This window comes from Sorex fumeus, unplaced genomic scaffold (genome assembly GCF_029834395.1).
Source record: "Sorex fumeus unplaced genomic scaffold, SorFum_2.1 ptg000002l, whole genome shotgun sequence".
Lineage (NCBI taxonomy): Eukaryota > Metazoa > Chordata > Mammalia > Eulipotyphla > Soricidae > Sorex > Sorex fumeus.
Window position 1 is genome coordinate 32,106,051 of NW_026606059.1, and position 20,059 is coordinate 32,126,109.

Consider the following 20,059-nt stretch of genomic DNA (forward strand, 5'->3'; position numbering starts at 1 on the left):
AGAGATCTGCAAGTTCCCAGTACCCAGGCACTGTCCCTGCTTACAGACAAAATCAACGTAAAAGTGATCGCCTCACTGGGCTGAGATATTTAACCCAAAAGTTTGACTTGAAAGTTTAGTAATGATAATATGCAAGTGCCAAAATCTCCAGCATTCAGACTCCAGTGACAGCATCCAGCTTAATGGATCTTTCCCTCCATAGGGCCTCAGTGGGCTCCTGGGGCACTGGGTGCCCTCACATCCTGCTCATTCTCCTGCATGGTGGTCAGCTCCGACTTGCAGGCACAAACATCTGTGGCTACATAAGCACTGTAGCACTGTAGCACTGTCCTCCCATTGTTCATTGATTTGCTCGAGCAGGCACCAGTAACGTCTCCATTGTGAGAGTTGTTGTTATTGTTTTTGGCATATCAAATATGCCATGGGGAGTTTGCCAGGCTCTGGTGTGCAGGCAGGATACTCTCAGTAGCTTGCTGGGCTCTCCAAGCGGGGCAGAGGAATTGAACCTGTGTGCAAGGCAAATGTCCTACCCGTTGTGCTATTACTCCAGTCCCAAAAATTCTAGTTTCCCTTTTCCTGTTGAGCAACATCATAGGCTATTGGATATTCTCTCAGAGCTGAAGTCTTCTGAGGAGTTGCCTATGATACACAATGGATTTTTTTTTTCAGAGCTGGGGACCAAACCAGGGCCTCATGCAGAGAGTCCTAGGCTATACAATTAAGTCCTACTCTTTTTAAAAGAGTCTTTTGAGTCTTTTTTAAAAGGGAAATCTCCAGACCCACATCTGTTCTTCTCATTGGGGTTGGAGGTGGAGTCACACATGGCGCTCAGGGATCACTCCTGGAAGTGCTTGGAGGACCAAACCTACAGTTGGCCATGCTCAAGTGCCTTAACTGCTGTACTATGTCTCTGGTCCATCCTTTATTTTTCCCTGTATGTGATGCTATGGATTGAACCCAGGGATTCAAACATGCAAATCAAATGCTTTACTGCTTAGTTTTATTCTGTCCCTATTACTAAATTTACATTATACTGGATATTTTTTTATTTGGGGGTCACATCTGATAGTTCTAGGAACTGTTCCTGAAGGTTCTCAGGGGTCCATTTGGACCTGGGATAGAAACTAGGGCGGCTACAAGCAAAGTATGCATTCTAACACTTTCGGTCATTTCCTTGCTCTATTACTCCATGTTCTGTGGGTGTGAACTCATAAAAAATCTTAAATTATATTCAAGTAATCATAGTGATAGTGATAATAGTATTAATTCCGACTGTATATAACGAAATAAAGACAATGGGCTTGTCTTAAGAAAGAATACTGATGTCTGAGACAGGAAGTATAGATGAGGTTAGGTTTTCAAAAACAAAATCCAGTAGTACTAAATTTCAGTCGAAAGTGGCATTGTGAATATTTTGTGTTTTAGGGATATGGCTCTGTGGTAGAGCAAATGACTCACATTTGTTAGGTCCTGTCGGTACTTGATTCTGGCACCACACACAACAATATATTTATGTATGTGTTTATGTATGTATTTCCTAAGTCTGACACAGGGTCTAAAATTAATGATCATCACAATGGAGTGTGAATTGTGCAGTGGTCTCTAAATTTTTTATACTAAAATGAACCAGGGCTTCTAGTATAGTTGGTTAATTACAGGTTCTGGGGCAAAGAAAGTATAAGATGACTCTGAAAAATGTTTCTTACCCCCACCTCTCTTCCCCCTGTTGCTGGTACAGGGGTTGAACACATGCTTGGTTGTGCTGCTCGCACACTTGGTTGTGTTTGCTGGAGGTCACAAACTCCTAGTTGTGGTGCTTGTTAGGGGTCCTATGCTTTCAAGTCAAGAAGTTTAGTCACTGAGTAATTTTAGGCACTCCAAGTACTTTTTTTTTTTTGGCCTTAAAACAGTGTTTGCTTAAGTTGGGAATGTAGGGTTTCGCATTAAAAACCTTTTAATATTTAGATACATGCACAGATTTCACTTCTATAGAAACAGTCCTATTAAACAGATAAAATATCCATATATTAAAAAACTTAATTCATCTAAAATAGTCTTAAACTGAACGGTACTCATCAGAAGTGTTCAAAATATAATCCATGGCCCCCTGGAAGGCCTGAAGGCCCTGCAAGATCAAACTGTTTTCAAGATAACTGTGTGATGTTATTTGCCTTTCTCACTGTTTACATCTGCACTGGTGATGCAACACTGGCTCGAACTGCTGGTGTCCTGGCAGGAATCCAGACAGTCACACATTGGATTAGTAGTCACCGCATTCTTTACACTGACTCACTTGCAGTTTAAGAAAAAAGAAATAAAGAAAATTCATTTATGTATATCCTTGATAAAGTAGTAAAAATGATTAATTTTGTTGAATTTTACACTTGCAATCCATTTCTTATTAGCAAATGTGCAGCAAAATGGGAAGTATGCACAAAACACGTCTGCTGTCTAGCAAAGTCTAATCATTGTCTGGAGGAAAAGCCCTCCCTTGCATGACTCTTTAAGGCAAAAGCCAAACTTGCTGCTTTTACACAGAACAACATTCTACCCAGAAGGATGACTGGCAAGTGATGGTTTCTGCCAAACTTGGGCACTTGGCAGACATTTTCTTAAAAAATGAACAGAGTAGTCCTGTCACATCAAGGAAAACAACTTTACTGTATGTCTTGGCAATGGCAAAACTCAGGTTCTCAAGTGAAATAGAGTTTTAGAAAATGTCTCTCTCACCATTGGCTTGAGTGTTTCCTTCCACCAAAAAAGTTTTCTGGCAGACTTGGTGAAAACCAAATGTGATTTTAAAAATATTGCTAAATTAAATGCGTCAACATTTGGAAAATCTGCATAAGTCAGTGAACCAATATTTTCCAAGTGACTAATACATAGTTACAAAATCATGCATTCACCAAAGATCCATTCAAAATGTAAGATGAGGGGCTTTTGAGCATCCTATCTGGTCCCTTGTGCACCTTCAGGAGTAATTTCTGAGTTCAGAGCTAGGAGTAGCTCCTGCACATCACTGGGTATAGCACTATAGCACTGTCCTCCCATTGTTCATCAATTTGCTCGAGCGGGCACCAGTAATGTCTCCATTGTGAGACTTGTTGTTACTGTTCTTGGCATATAGAATATGCCACAGGGAGCTTGCCTGGCTCTGCCGTGTGGGCGGGATACTCTCGGTAGCTTGCCAGGCTCTCCGAAAGGGACAGAGGAATCGAACCCGGGTCAGCCGTGTACAAGGCAAACACCCTACCCACTGTGCTATTGCTCTAGCCCATCACCGGGTGTAGTCCAAAAAATAAGATGACCCTAGAGGATTGAATGGTGTCCTACTAAAATGATAGAAAAATGAGACCATGTGGATCTTCCAGGTGATCTGCACATCTAGCAACACATGTCCTTATAAGAAAAAGTGAAGCTGAAGCTACAGAGATACGTACAACTATATGAAGATGAAGGCAGACACCCATCAGAAATCGAGCGGAAGTAGTAACTCTTGTCCCCTAGAGTCTTTGGAGAGAACACAGCTTGGTTTCAGACTTCCAGTCTCTAGAACTATGAGAGACTGTTTCTGGTATTTTAAGTTGGTAATAATTTGTTAAGGTAGATTTGTAAAACTAAAGCATTAGCCACTGGATTTTAATATAAATCCATTGCTAAGTTAAATGTGTTAACCTTTAATAAATGCTGTGTATAAAAGATTTTTAAATATATTTTCAATGTGGATTCACATTGAAATATATATTTATATTTACATATAGATATCTGTATACATGTATTATAGTTATAATAGCGTTTAAGTTTGTGGTACTGATGTACAAAGTTACTGCTCATCACAGCCATGAAAAGTGCTCTACCCCTGTCATTACGTCACCTCTAATCTAATCTTTCTTTCCACGCCCCGCCCCCCACTATTTGTTAACTTACAGTTTGGTTTTGTTACATACTGTTACTTCATTCTACTACACCACCATGTTCTAGATCTAGAAGTAACACCTATGCTCTTGTTTACTGCTAGTTTGCCTCATCACTCTCCCACCCCACCCTACTCCCAACCTGGCATTTTCAGATCTGTAATCCAGTGTCCAAGGTTTATTATCAATTGATATTGATAATATCCCTGTGGTCTCTCTACATACCACAGATGAGTAAGATTACCTGGTATTTGTGCTGCTTCTGGTTTATTTTGCTCAACATGATACCCCCTAGTGCCATCCAAGTTGCCACAAACATAAAGACTTTTTTTCCCTGTAGCTGCATAATAGTCTGGTATGCACATATATGACAATTTTTTTTAATCCATTTGTCTGTAATTGGACATTTAAGCTGTTTACATATAAAGATAGACTGTCAGATAAATGAATCAGAATTGAGAACCCAGAGATTTATTATGGACAGTTAACCTATGTCAAAGAAGCTGGGAGCATGAAGTGAAGAAAGGAAAGCCTCATCAACAGATGGTGCTGGGAAAACAGGATGATCACTTGCAAAAAAATTTAAAAATTGCCACATCTCATACCACATAAAAATTAATACAAAATGTATCAAAGACCTACAGTTTAGGTCAGAAATCATGAACTACAATGAGGAAAATAGACAAGACCCCCCACATCTGGACCTCAAAGGCATTTTCAATAACTTGATTTTTTTGGCAAACATAACAAAAACAAAAATAAGCAAGTGGAAATATAAGAAGCTGAAAAGGTTTTTTTCATGCCAAAAGAAACATTGGGCTAAAATAAAGATACTCTGCTGACTCAAAAAAATATCTGCACACAATACATCAGATGAAAGGACTAACATCCAAAGTTTATAAAGCTCAACACTTACAACAAAAAATGTAGTCATCAAAAATTGGGAAGAAAAGAATAGCCACTTCTGAAGCAGTCTTGTATAGGGGCGGGGGGGTGGGGTGGGTGGGGGGGGCTGGCAAAGAATTCTTGGGAAGCAATAAAACTGAAATGGGATTTGAAGAAGTTACTCTGTCACTAGCCCTGAGGCATTATGTCTGGACCCACTTTGTGGACACAGGAGCCAAGATCTGATAAGACTTTAACTGGTGCCAGCACAGGCTCAGAGAAGGCTGAACCCCCCCACCCCCAACCGCCCCTGCCCCAGCAAGAAAAAAAAGAGAGAGTTGTGATAAGGACTTGAAAGTGAAGCATTAGAAGTTTCAAGCTTTTATCCTTGATAAGTACTCTAATCTATGTAGAAAGTTCCACATGGGGGGCAATTTGTGAGCAAAACATATGAAGCCAACTTTCCAAAGGCAAGCAGCAGGCCTCCCCATTCTGGGAGGGTGGAAATGGGAGATCCATCTCTCCAATGGAGATGCTTACCCTCATCTCTAGCACTGCCCCCCCACCACCACCATGTTATCCTCTGCCCTCCCCTCCCTCCATCCTCTGTCCCTCTGCCCCTCTTCCCTCCCCCCCTCCCCACACTTGGCTGTGATCAGGAGTAATCTGCACTCGGGAATTACTTCTGGCAGTGCTTGGGGAACCACACAGAATGCCAGGGATGAAGCCTGGGTCTGGCTGGTATAGTACAAACACCCCACTCTCTTGCTATCACTCCAAACCCAAAGTTTTTTGTTTGTTTTTGGTGTGGGGCCACACCTGGCACTGCTCAGGGCTTAGTCTTGGCTCAATGCTCAGAGAACTCTACTGGTGGGCTCAGGGGATCATACTGCGTGCCAGAGACCAAATTCAGATCAGTCGTGTGCAAGGCAAATGCCTTACTCATACTATTGCTCCGCCCCGCCCCCCAAGTTCTCTCTTGAATGTGTTATTCTCTCTCCTTCCTTATAATCTTTATTTTTATTTCATTGGTTTTTGGTTTGGGCCCGTACCTGGTGATACACAGGGATTACTCCTGCCTCTGCACTCGGGAATTACTCCTGGTGCTATTCAGACAAGATGGGATCGAACCCAGGTCAGTGGTATGACAAGCATTTTACCTGCTGTACTATCACTCACGCCCCTTCCTCGTAATCTTTAAATGAAACTTTTACCTCACTATGTATCTACTCCTGAAATTCTTTTCTATGGGGCTCGAAAGGTGAAAGACCCCAAAATCCTGGGTAAGATGCAGGACTGACTTCCCTTTCCTGCAGGGAGCAATTCTTAACTCCAGTCTGAGTAATTGGCTTCCCAAGAGCTCAGGTGGCAGGGATCATCTCCCATCCTATGCAGAACAAATGGGCTTCAGGTGCCTCGATGGGTTAGTGAGATGTAAAGTCTGTACCATGCAGGGGTTCATGCCAAACTTTCATCAGTCCTAGCTTCCCCCAGCAACTCCCCTGGCTGACAGAGGTGGCTAGAAAAGGAAGTGGGAGACTTCCTCCTTGAGGCTGCAACCTCTCTTTTCCCCTACTTCACATAAATCACCTGCAATGCGTCCAGAGAGAGGCCACAAGGATGGCCAATAGGCATTTGAAAACAATGTTCCTTATCACTTAGCCGAAGACCTCCAGAACCAGCCACAACCATGCAGAGACCACTTTCCATACGCATGAAGGAATCGGCAGAGGAACAAAGGCATGTGGGTCCTGGGGCTGAGATCTCCAAGCCTGCTTGGAATGGGGCTGAGCATCCTCCACCCAGATCCTCCATCTTTCAGTGGGCAGGGTTCACACCCACCAACTGGCACCCTGGCGCCGTGTAATCCCATCAATGGCCAAGACCCAGAGACTATAAAACCCAGCTCCCAGAAGAGAACAGCGTAGAGTCTCCTGCCCCCGCGCCTGGCTGTCCTTGCCAGGGCCCCTTGGAGGGGGGCAGGCTGAGTTTCCCTCCCCACCCGGAGCAGAGCTCCAGCAGCTGAAGACCTCCAGAACCAGCCACCACCATGCTGAGACCACTCTCCACACACATGAAGGTACCGGCAGAGGAACAAAGACATGCGGGTCCCGGGGCTGAGATCTCTAAGCTTGCTCGGATCGGGTCTGAGCATCCTCCACCCAGATCCTCCATCTTCCAGTAGGCAGGGGTCACACCCACCAACTGCCCCTGGTGCCAGGTAATCCCATCAACGGACAAGACCCAGAGACTATAAAACCCAGCTCCAGGAAGCACACAGTCGCATTTGCAGCCTCATGACATCTTATTATCTCGTTCTTACTTTGGACAACCTGGCAGGCTACCGAATGTAACCTGCCCACACAGCAGTCTGGCAAGCTCCCCGTGGTGTACCCAATATGCCAAATACCAGTAACAATGATGGGTCTCAGTCTCCTAACCCTGAAAGAGCCTTGAATATGGCACTTTTTAAAATCTCAGTGCAAGGACGAAGGAGACCTTACTGGTGCCTGCTCAAGGCAATCGACGAACAACAGGATGATCGTGATCACTTAGTAACAAGGAAACATAAATCAAAATGAAAATGAGATATCCTCTTTTTTTTTTCTTTTTGGGTTGCACCTGGCAATGCATGGGGGTTACTCCTAGCTCTGCACTCAGGAATTACTCCTGGCCGTGCTCAGGAGACCATATAGGATTCTGGGAATTGAACCTGGGTCGGCTCCATGCAAGGCAAACACCCTACCCGCTGTGTTATCAATCCAGCTCCGAGATATCCTCTTATACCTGTGGAAACAACATATATCAAAACAAGAGCAAACAAACTTGGAAATAACCAGAGTTGGCAGAGGAGTAGTGAAAAACGAACCCTTATTCACTGCTGTTAGGAATGTCATCTGTTTTCCTCTGTGGAAAACAGTATGCAGATTTCTAAAAAATAAATCTCCTATATGACTCAGCAATTCCACATATTGACATCTATCTCCCAAACACAAAAACATTGATTTGAAAATATACATTCACACTTATGAATGCAAATATTTTTTTCACTGTCATGGGTTCACTCCTAACCATGATGGGGTGGAGTGGCACTTGAGTCACCTTCCTACCCCTACACTGCAGTAGATCTAAGAAACTACCATTTGCCAGAAGAAAGACAACAGGATGACCTCATTTATTCTATCACTATAGAGAATACTGGATGAGGAAATGTACCGCAGTAAAAGGGTCAAACACTTTGACCCAGCGTTTAGAGAGGAGGACAGAGAGGAAAAGAAATTGGGGGGGGGGGGGTGGAGGGGAGAAGGGGAAGTAATGAGTGAAAAGGCATCAGGGTTTCTGTTACACAAGTGATATGGGTGAGCGAAGGGAAGTTTACGCTGGTGATGGGATTGGTGTTAAAATGCCTAGCTATCAATGACTTTGTAAATCTCAGTTATTTAATTATTAAAAAAAGAAATAAATTATTACTTCCCAAGTCTTGCTAGATTTTCACAGAAGAACTTGTACACTTTTATGAAAAGGCAATTAAAATATCCCTGCCTTTCCCCACCACATCTTTTTGAGGCATGATATTTCTATGTATGTCAATCAAAACTATGTATTTGAACAGTTTGAGTGCAGAAGTAGGTATAAGATCCAGTTCTCTCATTGTTGATGGCCCTTTTCATGTGTCTTCACACTGTCCTCCCTCAGTTTGCCTATGTTCTACTCGCTTCTGGTAAAGACATTAGTCTTCACTGTATCATATGTGAGTCATAAGGCTCATCCTAATGATCGCTTTAAGGACTCTATCTTCAATTACAGTCACATTCAAAGATACTGGGGATTAGGATTTCAACACATTGGATTTGGAGAAACACTATTCAGTTCATAAGACTTGGCTGACTCTTACTTCAGTAAAAGTCCTGAACTGTATTTCCTTAGGGAAACTTGGCTTGACCTGGAACTTATGTTTTTGTTTGTTTTTTTTTAATTTTATTGAATCACCATGTGATAGTTACAAGCTTTCATGTTTGGGCTACAATCACACAATGATCAAACACCCATCCCTCCACCAGTGCACATTCCCCACCACCAATGTCCCCGGTATACCCCCCTTTCCCACCCTCTCCCTGCCTCCATGGCAGACATTATTCTCCATACTCTCTACTTTTGGACATTATGGTTTGCAAAATTTGGACAAACTGGCAGTCTACCAAAAGTAACCTGCCCACACGGCAGAGTCTGGCAAACTCCCTGTGGTGTACCCAATATGCCAAATACCAGTAACAATGATGGGTCTCATTCTCCTAACTCTGAAAGAGCCTTGAATATGGCACTTTTTAAAAAAATCTCAGGGCTAGGACGAAGGAGACGTCACTGGGGCCTGCTCGAGGCAATGACGAATAACAGGATGGTCGTGATCGTGATCGTGGTTTGCAATACAGACATTGAGAGGTTATCGATCATGTTTGGTCCTTTATCTACTTTCAGCACATATCTCCCATCCCAACCGATTCCTCAGGCCATCATTTTCTTAGTGGTCCCTTCTCTATTCCAGCTGCCTTCTCCCCTCCACTCGTGAGGCAGGCTTCCACCTTTGAAACAATCTTCCTGTTCCATGTATCTAATATCCTTAGGTGTCAGCTTCATGTTATGTTGTTTTATACTCCATAAATGAGTGCAGTCCTTCTATGTCTGTCCCTCTCTTTCTGACTCATTTCACTCAGCACGATACTCTCCATGTCTATACATTTATAAGCAAATGTCATGACTTCATCGCTCCTAACAGCTGCATAGTATTCCATTGTGTAGATGTACAAAAGTTTCTTTAACCAATCATCTGAACCTGGAACTTAAGTTAAGGCCCTCATTATATTCACAATGCATATAATAATTATCATACAGATTATTTATCACATAAAAGCAATACATTACTCAGTGTAATTATTTGATGGTCCTAAATCTTATGGGAGGCGAGGACTGTGTCTGTAATATTCACCACTGGCTCCACAGGGTTTAGAATAGTACCTGACAGACTAGGGGCTTTCAATGGGTGAGTGAGGTAATGACAGTGTTACAAATAAAGACACACTCAGAAGCCTAAAGAGTATTCTGAGTACTGAGGTAGCCACCATCCATAAGAGGTATACCAGGAAATCAGCAACCCTGGTAGTAAAATTTTGTTGACTTTTAATCCTATTGATTGCATGGGATTTATTTATGTACTAGGTTAAGGAGATAGAGATATTAGTCTAGTCCTAGCTTAGGTATAAACTAGCAATATAAAAACAGGCACTGTCTCTTTGAGCGTGCTCTCAGTCATCATCAGTAAATGAAGAAATTATCAGTAAATGAAGAAATTATCTCTAGGTTTATGAGGTTTTCTAGAGGGGTGTCAATCAAACATGTTTCAAAGAATCTCTACTGTTTTTCAAAAACTCGGGATTGGAGAGATAGCAATAATAGTTCAGAGTGCAGTAGGACATTTGAAGTTGTGGGGCACTATTAATAACCTTGCAATTGGATTGGATTAGGATTGAAGAAGTGAGAGTCACCACCGGCAAAGAAAACAAAAACAAAATTTAAAAATGATACTACACAAAAAGAAAATGTTTCTGTACTGTTAAATGACAACTAAATAAAAAGACACCCTACTGAATGGAAGAAAATATTCTCACACCAATTACCTGACCAAGGACTAATTTCTTAGATATACAATGCACTTACAGAACTCAACAACAACAGAAATCATACACCCCAGCAAAAAAAAAAAAAAAAAAAAAAAAAAGGACAGTTTCTGAACAGCAACTTCCTCAAAGATGACAGAAGGCCAACAGGGGGATGGAGAAATAGTTCAGTGTGCTGAGCGCATGCTTTGCATGTGGGAGGCCTGGGTTCGATCTTCAGCACCACATGGACTCACAGCACTACTGAAAGTCACCCTTGAACATTAAGCTGGGAGTAGGTCCTGAGCACAGCAAAACCAGGACAACAAAAACAAAAACAAACAACAAAAACAAAAACACACCAAAAAAACCCCCACCAAAAACAGAGGGCAAACAGGCATATATAAAAGCATTCAAAAATCACTGACTATCAGGAAAATACCAATCAAAATGACAATAAGATATCACCTCACACTAGAAAGAGTGGCACATATCACAAAGGCTGTAGACAACCAGTATTAGGGGATATGGTGAAAAGGGAATCCACATTCTTTATTGATAGGAATGTTACCTAATTTAGCCTCTTTGAAAAACAGCAAGAAGACTCCATAAAATTAAAATTAGGGGGCTGGAGTGATAGCACAGTGGGTAGGGCATTTGCCTTGCACGCGGCCAACCCGGGTTCGATTCCCAGCATCCCATATGGTCCCTGAGCACCATCAGGAGTAACTCCTGAGTGCAGAGCCAGGAGTAACCTCCGTGCATCGCTGGGTGTGACCCAGAAAGCAATAAATAAATAAATAAATAAAAATAAAAATCAGAACTGTTTAACATCTTTTGTAGAGGACCAGATTTGTAGAGGACCAGATAAACAGGGAAATTGGCCACAGACCTGCAACACATGTTCTCTATTGTAGAGCAAAAGTAATTCCAGATAATAAATGAATGTTGTGATCATATTTTAATAAAAATCTCATGTACAAAGGATTCAAATTAAATAAAATTTTATTTACTGTATTAAGAAAAAAATGTCATATAGCCCAGAAGTTCTACTCCTTGGTATCTACTCAAGAATTAAAAAAATTAATTAAAAGATAAATATGCATACCTAAGTTCACTTCAGTGCTATTTCCATTAACCAAGATCTGGAAACAATCCATATGAGTATATGACAGATGTGTGCATAAAGAAATTATGGCATATGAACACAATGAAATACGATTCAGGTATTAAAAAGATGAAATCCTACAATTTGAATAGAACTAGAGTGTATCATGCTAAGTGAAATAATTCAGGAGAAAGATATGCAGGTAATCGCGCTCATTTGCATACAGAAAGTAAAAAAAGAGGGAGGGTGGGTAATGGCCCTTGGAAACATGCTCCTGGAGTTTGACAACAGAACCAAGGTGCTAAGTGAGAAATGGGGTAATGAGGAAGGAAAAGGAAACCTAGAAGAATATAAGGAAAGTAGCAGAGCAGCTTAGACACTTTGTTACTGGTAGAGGAAAGTAGCAGAGGGTCTTAGACACTTTGGTACTGGTGTAACTTTGTACACCAAAAGCATAAACAACACTATTGTAAGTCAGGTTTCCTCAATAATAATGATTTTAAAGAAAGGAATGTCATGACTCTTTGGAGTGAGAACATTTCAAAACGCAAATGAATGATCAGACTGTATCAGAAGCACGGAAACAATGAGATCATATTGTTTTGGGTGAGATTCATATTTTCTAAATTTACCTTGAAGTTTGGAAAGTGAAGAAAAAAAAGTCTCAGCAAGTTATTATGTCAGTTGTTTTCTCTTACACTCTGCCTAACCAGAGTTTGGCTACCCATGTGACTTTGGACAAGATTCTAAACTGGTTACTTTCCATTCATCTGGGACTATTATTACAATCATATCACAGCAAAAGGAGATTGTGATAGTCATGTGAAACCATATAAGAAGCTGTCTTAAGTGCAGAGATGAAGAGGTTCCATATAACTGACAGATTCTACCTTCTAAGATTTCTGTTCTTAGAAATTGTGTACTTTAGATGAGCATTTATTTCCTAGGACTAAGTTTCTCCATTGGTAAAATAGGGATTGTGATAGTATCTCTTGTAGTTGTTGTGATCAGCAAATGTTGTAAGATAATTAGCACCTAAAATAAAGGAGAGTTACTAAATGCTAAGACATTCCATTCACTGCTTCATCATTCACAGAGCTTTTCCACTTAATATTATCACATTGAATCATTCCAAAAACCTGTGATTTCTCCACTCTCTTCAAACACACCACCCACTTCTCCTTGCTCCTCAGCAAAGCCTCACCGAAAGCATGGAAGGCACCAGACTCTACTTCCTTGCCCTCTCTCTGACACCCCCAGAAGTAAAAGTACCCAGACTCCCCTCCCCAAACTCTTGAGCCATTTCCTCATTTTTGGTTTCTACAGAGGTCACTCCTCCTTTTTCTCTGCACTTGAACTTCTCTTTACATTTCTTTCTGACCATCTTCTGCACACTTTTGGATTTTCACAGTACCTTAAGTTTACTTTGATCCTAAATTATCATATTATAAAATAATTTGCTGTTTGCTTTTCTGGCTCTTACAACCTCAAAACCTGTCACAAAAACCTAGCATTTGTCTGGAACTATCCTGATTTTATTTATTTTGTGCAGGGGGGTTGGGTGTTTTAGCCACACCTGGCCATGCTCAGGGTCTAGTCCTGGCTCTGTGCTCAGTAGTGACTCTGGAAGTGCTCAGTTGCAAATGCAATGTAGAGATTGGTTGCCTACAAGGCAAGAGCCGTATATCCTTACCTCCTGTATGTAATCTGACAAGTCCCTGGAACTGTCTTGATTTTATTATTTTTTATTTATTTATTTTTGCTTTTTGGGTCACACCCAGTGATGCTCAGGGGTTATTCCTGGCTCTGCACTCAGGAATTACTCCTGGCGGTGCTTGGGGGACCATATGGGATGACAGGGATCGAACCCTGGTCAGCCGCGTACAAGGCAAACACCCTACCCGCTGTGCTATCACTCTGGCCCCTTGATTTTAACATCAAAAATTCCTGCACTGTACCACTGTAGCACTGTCTTCCCGTTGTTCATCGATTTGCTCAAGCGGGCCCAGTAATGTCTTCATCATGAGACTTGTTGTTACTGTGTTTGGCATATTGAATACATCACGGGTAGCTTGCCAGGCTTCGCTGTGCAGGCAAGATACTCTCGGTAACTTGCCTGGCTCTCCGAGAGGGGCGGAGGAATCAAACCTGGCTTGGCTGGGCCAGCTGCGCGCAAGGCAAACGCCCTACCCCTGTGCTATTGCTCAAAAATTCCTGCATCCTGGAAAATTTTGCCGGCCCAGGTGCGGCTTTATTAAATGAACAGCTCCCAGACTTGCTGTCTTCTCTTTCTCTTCTACAGGTCACTCTTCAATACAAGTCATCAGTTTCCACCCTGGATGTCCCCAAGTACCTTGGCATCTAGCACAGAGCTCTTTCCATGATCAAATACAAAAGATACTTTACAATTTCCTTTAGAAAGACCTCTCAGTAAGTGACAGCTGATAACCAGAGATTTGGGGGGTGGGGGATTTTGGGACATACCTGGTGGTGCTCAGGGGTTACTCATGATGCTTGAGGGACCATATGAGATGTTGGGAATTGAACCTTAGATGGCCACATGCAAGGCAAGAGCCCTGCCTGAGGACTATCTCTCTATCCCTAATAACCAGAGATTTTTTGCCTGTTTATTTTATAGTGAAGCATGCCCATACTTAAATACCCACACCTGTTAAGTGTATTACTACAGATGGATTCAAGGCACCACTTGTGTGTGATTTACATACTTCTAAATGCATGCCATATTTATGACTTCATTAAGATAATAGCAAGACATGAGGAATGGCTCTGAAATGTTTCCTGAATAATACATTTCCAGAAATTATGACTTATGCTGTTTAAAAAAAAAGTGTGAGAAGACAAATGGTTTTTTTCAATGAAAAAGCAATGCAAAAAAGCAGTTCTCCCTTTTCATGAAATCCAAATAAGAAAGTAGACTGGAATTCTAGGAAACTTGCAACAAGTGACTTTTCTTTCATACTCTGAAGTAGCTATGTTAAAATAACTTGTGACAATGAATATATATGTAAGAAAATAATGAAATTTACTCAGTATTAGTTAATTTGGAGCGGCCTCCCAAGCAGTGCTGAGGGCTTGGGGAACACTTCTGGGGATTCTCAGCCAACCTGGCCAGGGAGTCAGTGCAAAGACCTCAGGATGCAGTGCTGCTCAGGCCCTGGAGTGTTGGGGGCCACTGAGGGCTCCCCAGCAATGCTTTGGAGCTGCCTGGGAATCAGACCAGGATCAGGTGTGTAACTATTTTTAAGGATTTCTGAGGATCATATTTTTGTAGAGCATTCATAACTGGAATGCAAGACCAGCATATACCAGGCCTAGAGTCAAAACTCCACTACCTTCTTGTGAGCCCTCACAACTGCAGTGGCCAGTCTGGCCCTGGTGAACCCTGGCACTACAGAGCCTGGGAAGCATGGTATTACCAGTTCTGAGCTCTGAAAACTGTCAGGTCTTCACTGCAGGGACAAGTATTATGGAGCATTTGGCACTCCAAGATTGACTGGGAAGGCCTGTTCCCCCAAATAAAAAATGGAAAACAAAACAACAACAACAAAACAGAACTTTAAAACAATCTTAAAAAAAGTCTTTCCCTCAATACTTGTTTTGTGTGTGTGTGTTTGTGTGTATGTGTGTGTGTGTGTTTTGGGTCACACCTGGAGATGTTCGGGGCTTACTTCTCCTAGCTCTGCACTCAGGAATCACCCCTGGCAGTGAGCCAGAGACCCTAAGGGTGGCCGGGGATAGAGTAGGGTAGGCCACGTGCAAGGCAAGTGCCTTACCTGCTGGACTATCTCTCCAGCCCCATCCCTCCATACTTACAAGATTAAATGAGGGAGCCCAGTAACGTCCCAGTGGTTTAAAGCCCCTGCCTTGCAAGTGAGAGGCTATGAGTTTCATTCCTGGTACTCCACACATACTCCAAGCACAGGCCCTGACGCTGCAGTTTGGGATTCAAGGTGCATACGAGTCTGCACACTTCCACACACTGCAGCCGGGTGGGTGCATGTGCCACAACTAAAGATGCAGCCTCTGGTAAGTACTGCAGCCAAGGATGTGTGAACTCCATGGCCAAGAGTGCAACCCCCAAGGATGGAGTATGCATTTGTGTGCACAAGCGACACAATAAGAGACTGACCTTGCAAAGCATGATTACAAGTACTGCAACCCTTGGCAAGCACTCTGCTGAGTATGTGAGCAGCACAAACATGCATGCGACCTCTAAGTCATCACAACAGCAAAGGGAAAGGAAGTGGGCAGGACAGACTAAATATGAACCAACCTTACTTTTGCGTGGGTTTTGGGGTAAAACCCTGTGGTACTCAGAGGCTATTCCTGATTCTATATTTAGAAGTCAAACTCTGGAGTTACGGGGGTGTGGGGATGTGGTATGGGAGGTATGGGGGTGGAGGGGAATCAAATCAGGGTCGTGGTTAAAGATGTCATATGCAAGGCAAGTGCCTTATCTCCAGTACTATTTTTTCCAGACCCTAAATATTAACAATGTTTGTCAAAGAAAAGTGCCTGAAATTTTCCAATTTATAGATCTCTCCTACTGAAATTCCTTGAAGGCAGAATTGGATATTATTTCTTTTCTTTCTCTCCCACCACTCTCGCCCCTTGTCCTGTTTTTGCTGCAGTGACCAGGGATTATACACACTTGGATGCAGTGCTCATATACACGAGGTTGCAATATTCACACACTTCAGGTGCTTGTGGACAATTCTGGTTGCCCTGATGAACTTGGGTTCCACACTTGGTTGAGGATCAGAGATTAAAAATGGCACAGCTTCTGGGATTGTCCTCAAGAGAATGAAGTGGTGCTGAAGATCAAAAACATATCTGCAGGGCAGGTGCTCTACTGGTGAATCAGTCCCAAGCCCTGGAGCTTGTCCCTTACTGCCACCTCTAGCACTTAGATAATAGATGCCAGGAAGTAAAAAAAAAATTCATGTCTAAAGTAGATAGGAATAGAATATAAAAAAAAATTGACAGATTTTTATGGGACCAGAGTGACAGTACAGCAGGCAGGACACTTGTCTTGCACTCAGCTGACCCTTGATATTCCATATGGTCCCCTGAACCCTCCAGGAGTGATCCCTAAGCAGAGCCAAATGTAAGCCCTGAGCACTGCTGGTCCAAAAGCCAAAAAAAAAAAAGTTAACAGATTTCAGATATTAAACCAGGAGTTTTTCAGAAGGGAGGGCATTATATTAGAGATAATATAAATCCCCTTTGTAAAACATTGCCATTTTTTTTTTCTGTTTTAGAGCCAAACCCAGTGGTGCTGAGGACTTATTCCTATATCTGTGCTAATGAATCACTACTGGCAGGCTCAGAGGACCATCTGGGGTGCTGGGGATCGAACCTGGATTGGCCGCATGCAAGGCAAATGTCCTATCTGCTATACTATCATTCTGTCTTCACACTTTAAAAAATTATCCAAATGAAAGCATTGGCAATAAACACTCTTTGTAAAAATAATACTTATGACTGCCAATATTGACTCATGTTTTCTTGAATTTGAAACTTTGCCAATATCACACATTATTAAATTTTGCCATATGTTAACAAAAGGCAAGTTGCAAAAAGTGCATTGGAGAAAAATTTCTGAATAATACAAAATGGATCCATATCTTACTAAATATTTTCTTTACTTCACAAGAGGATTTATGCAACTCAAATAATTAGTGCAAGTTTCACAGGTTTATTATTAATCATTTAATAGCAAAGTCAAAAGCCTCTAGTGGCTAACTTTGACACAGTAAGTTTCAAACTGATGAGTCAACCATTTTTATAAAAGAATCTAGACATATTAATAACAAAAGTATGTAAGGAGTTATTAAAATGGATGAGTCTACTTCTCCTACTTGCTGGAGTAGAGAGTGTTCTGATCTCAAAATCAGGAGAGGAATATATAAAAGTCAGAAGAGGGCTGAGCTGGTCCTGTGGGTCCTAGTGTGAGTGGGCATTCAATGAGATCCAAGAGGATTAAGATGCTGGAGATGACAAAACATGGCCCACAAACAGGATGAGTCCAGAATATTTAGAGTTCATTAGCATTAAAAGGAAGACTATCAAGGCTTGACATACATATCAATTCTCGTAAATAATACTCAAAGATTCATTAGCTTGCAATAGATTATTTTTCAAGTTTAGAGGGGGCTTTTGTTTGTTTTGTTATTTCTGGATTACAATCCAGTGATGCTTTTTCTAGTTTGGTGGTGGTGGTGGTGGGGTGTTATTTGGTGGAGGCATGCCTGGCAGTGGTCAGGGGTTACTCCTGGCTCTTCATTCAGAATTTACTTCTGGCAGTACCCAGGGGACCATCTGGGTGTGGGGAATTAAACCTCGGTCAGCCACAAGCAAGGCAAGCACTGTACCTGCTGGACTACAGCTCTGCCCAAACACACTCTAGTGATACTGGGAAGAGATCAAGTTCTAGTCCATCAAACCATCTCCTAGCACTTACCATTGTTTTTATAGACTACCGATTCAACTCTTTGCAAAGCTGAGTACACCTAGGAGACAGCTCAAACGGATGTAAGTTTCATGCAAGCGCTGAAGTTCGTCAGTTCAATTCCTGGGACTGAAAGACCTCTTGAGCACTGCATTGTGTAGCTCTGGTGGCCTGTGAGTAACAGCAGAGAGTGTCTTCCCCAATAAAATAAAAATAAATCTGAGCATAAGTAAATACTATTTGAGTGACAATTACTTTTTTCAGTGCTGGGGATTGAACCCAGGTCTCATGCATGCAAGTTCTGCAGTTACCCATTGAGTCATCTTCCGAAGGTCAGCTTTCTGTTTTGTTTTGTTTTTAAAATCTATCAATGTGATCCCCAAATTAAATCTGATAAGAATTCTAAGAAAGGACCTGCATTATATAACTTTCTACTGGTAGTTTGGATCCAGCATAACATCTCGAGTAAGTAGGAGGAAAGTAGGCGGAAAAGGCACTGTGTTAGATGCTTTACATACCTCACTAGAAAGAGCTAACGTTTGCGGAGCTGAGCCCTGTGCAAGATCTTGCAATCTCTGGGAATTCCTATCAGGTGCCCTTATTAATGCTATTGCACAAAAGAGGAAAATAACACATTAAATAACTTGTTCAAATTCACAGAGCAATTAGAAATGCTGGAACTCAAGGCTGGACTTTCCAATACAAACATTTTTGCTCTACCTGCTATGATATGCTGGAAAGCACACTGCCTTAATTTTTGAATAAAGACTTAGAAAATCCTTTTGTATTGGGGAGCCACATGTGGCTATGTTCACGTCTTATCCCTGGCTCTCAGCTCAGGAATCACTCCTGGTAGTGCTCAGGGGATCTTAAGTAATATCAGGGATTAAACCAGGTTGGCTATGTGCAAGACAAGAGCCCTGTTCACTGTACTATCCTTCTAGCTGAAAAAAAAAAAATCCAATTTTTGAAAACTAGATTTCTTTTTTTACTCAAATTTTTTTTCAAAAAATTCTAAATTTCATTAAAGAACCATGAATTATAAAGTCACTGATAGTTGAGTTTTAGGCATATAGTATTTTAACACCAATCCGTCCCTCCACCATTATTCCCATCCTCCATACTCCAACCCCCTCACTCCCACCGCCCTACCCCCGCATCCCTGGCCTGCCACCTTGACAGACACATTACAAAGTTTGGTGGCTGCAGTTTAGATCTCATGTTTTCAGTAAAATAAAATTTTCAAGAGGCAAAAAGTTTCATTGAATATTTTCCTTTTTACTAAAATGATACACATAAAATTACTTTAAATTATACATAATATATTCTTCTATAATATGATCATTCCTCCAGCTTTTACTGTTCAGGACTTGGACTTTCTGAAACAGGTATGCTGTGCCATTTACTCCAGCAAAACAAACAGAACAAAGACCCAACCTGCATGGGCTACTTTATTTTTTTATTTATTAATTTTTAAAAATTTTTATTAGTGAAACACCATCATGTACAGTTGTAGACTTACAAATTTTTGTGCTTGGGTTTCTAGTTATACAATGATCAAGTACCCATCTACATGGGCTACTTTAGCTACTTAAAGATAGTCTTTCACAGACAATTATACTAGGAATTTTACCAAGGCTATTGTAATTAGGCTGGAGCGATAGCACAGCAGGTGGGGCATTCACCTTACAAGCGGCCAACACGGCCGACCCGAGTTCGATTCCTCCGCCCCTCTCGGAGAGCCCGGCAAGCTACCAAGAGTATTCGATATGCCAGACACAGTAACAACAAAGTCTCCAATGGAGAAGTTACTGGGCCCGCTCGAGCAAATCGACGATCAACGGGAGGGCCTTTACCTTTCTTGAGTGGAGCGATAGCACAGCGGGTAGGGCGTTCGCCTTACAAGCGGCCAACATGGCCGACCCGAGTTCGATTCCTCCGCCCCTCTCGGAGAGCCCGGCAAGCTACCGAGAGTACTCGATATGCCAGACACAGTAACAACAAAGTCTCCAATGGAGACGTTACTGGG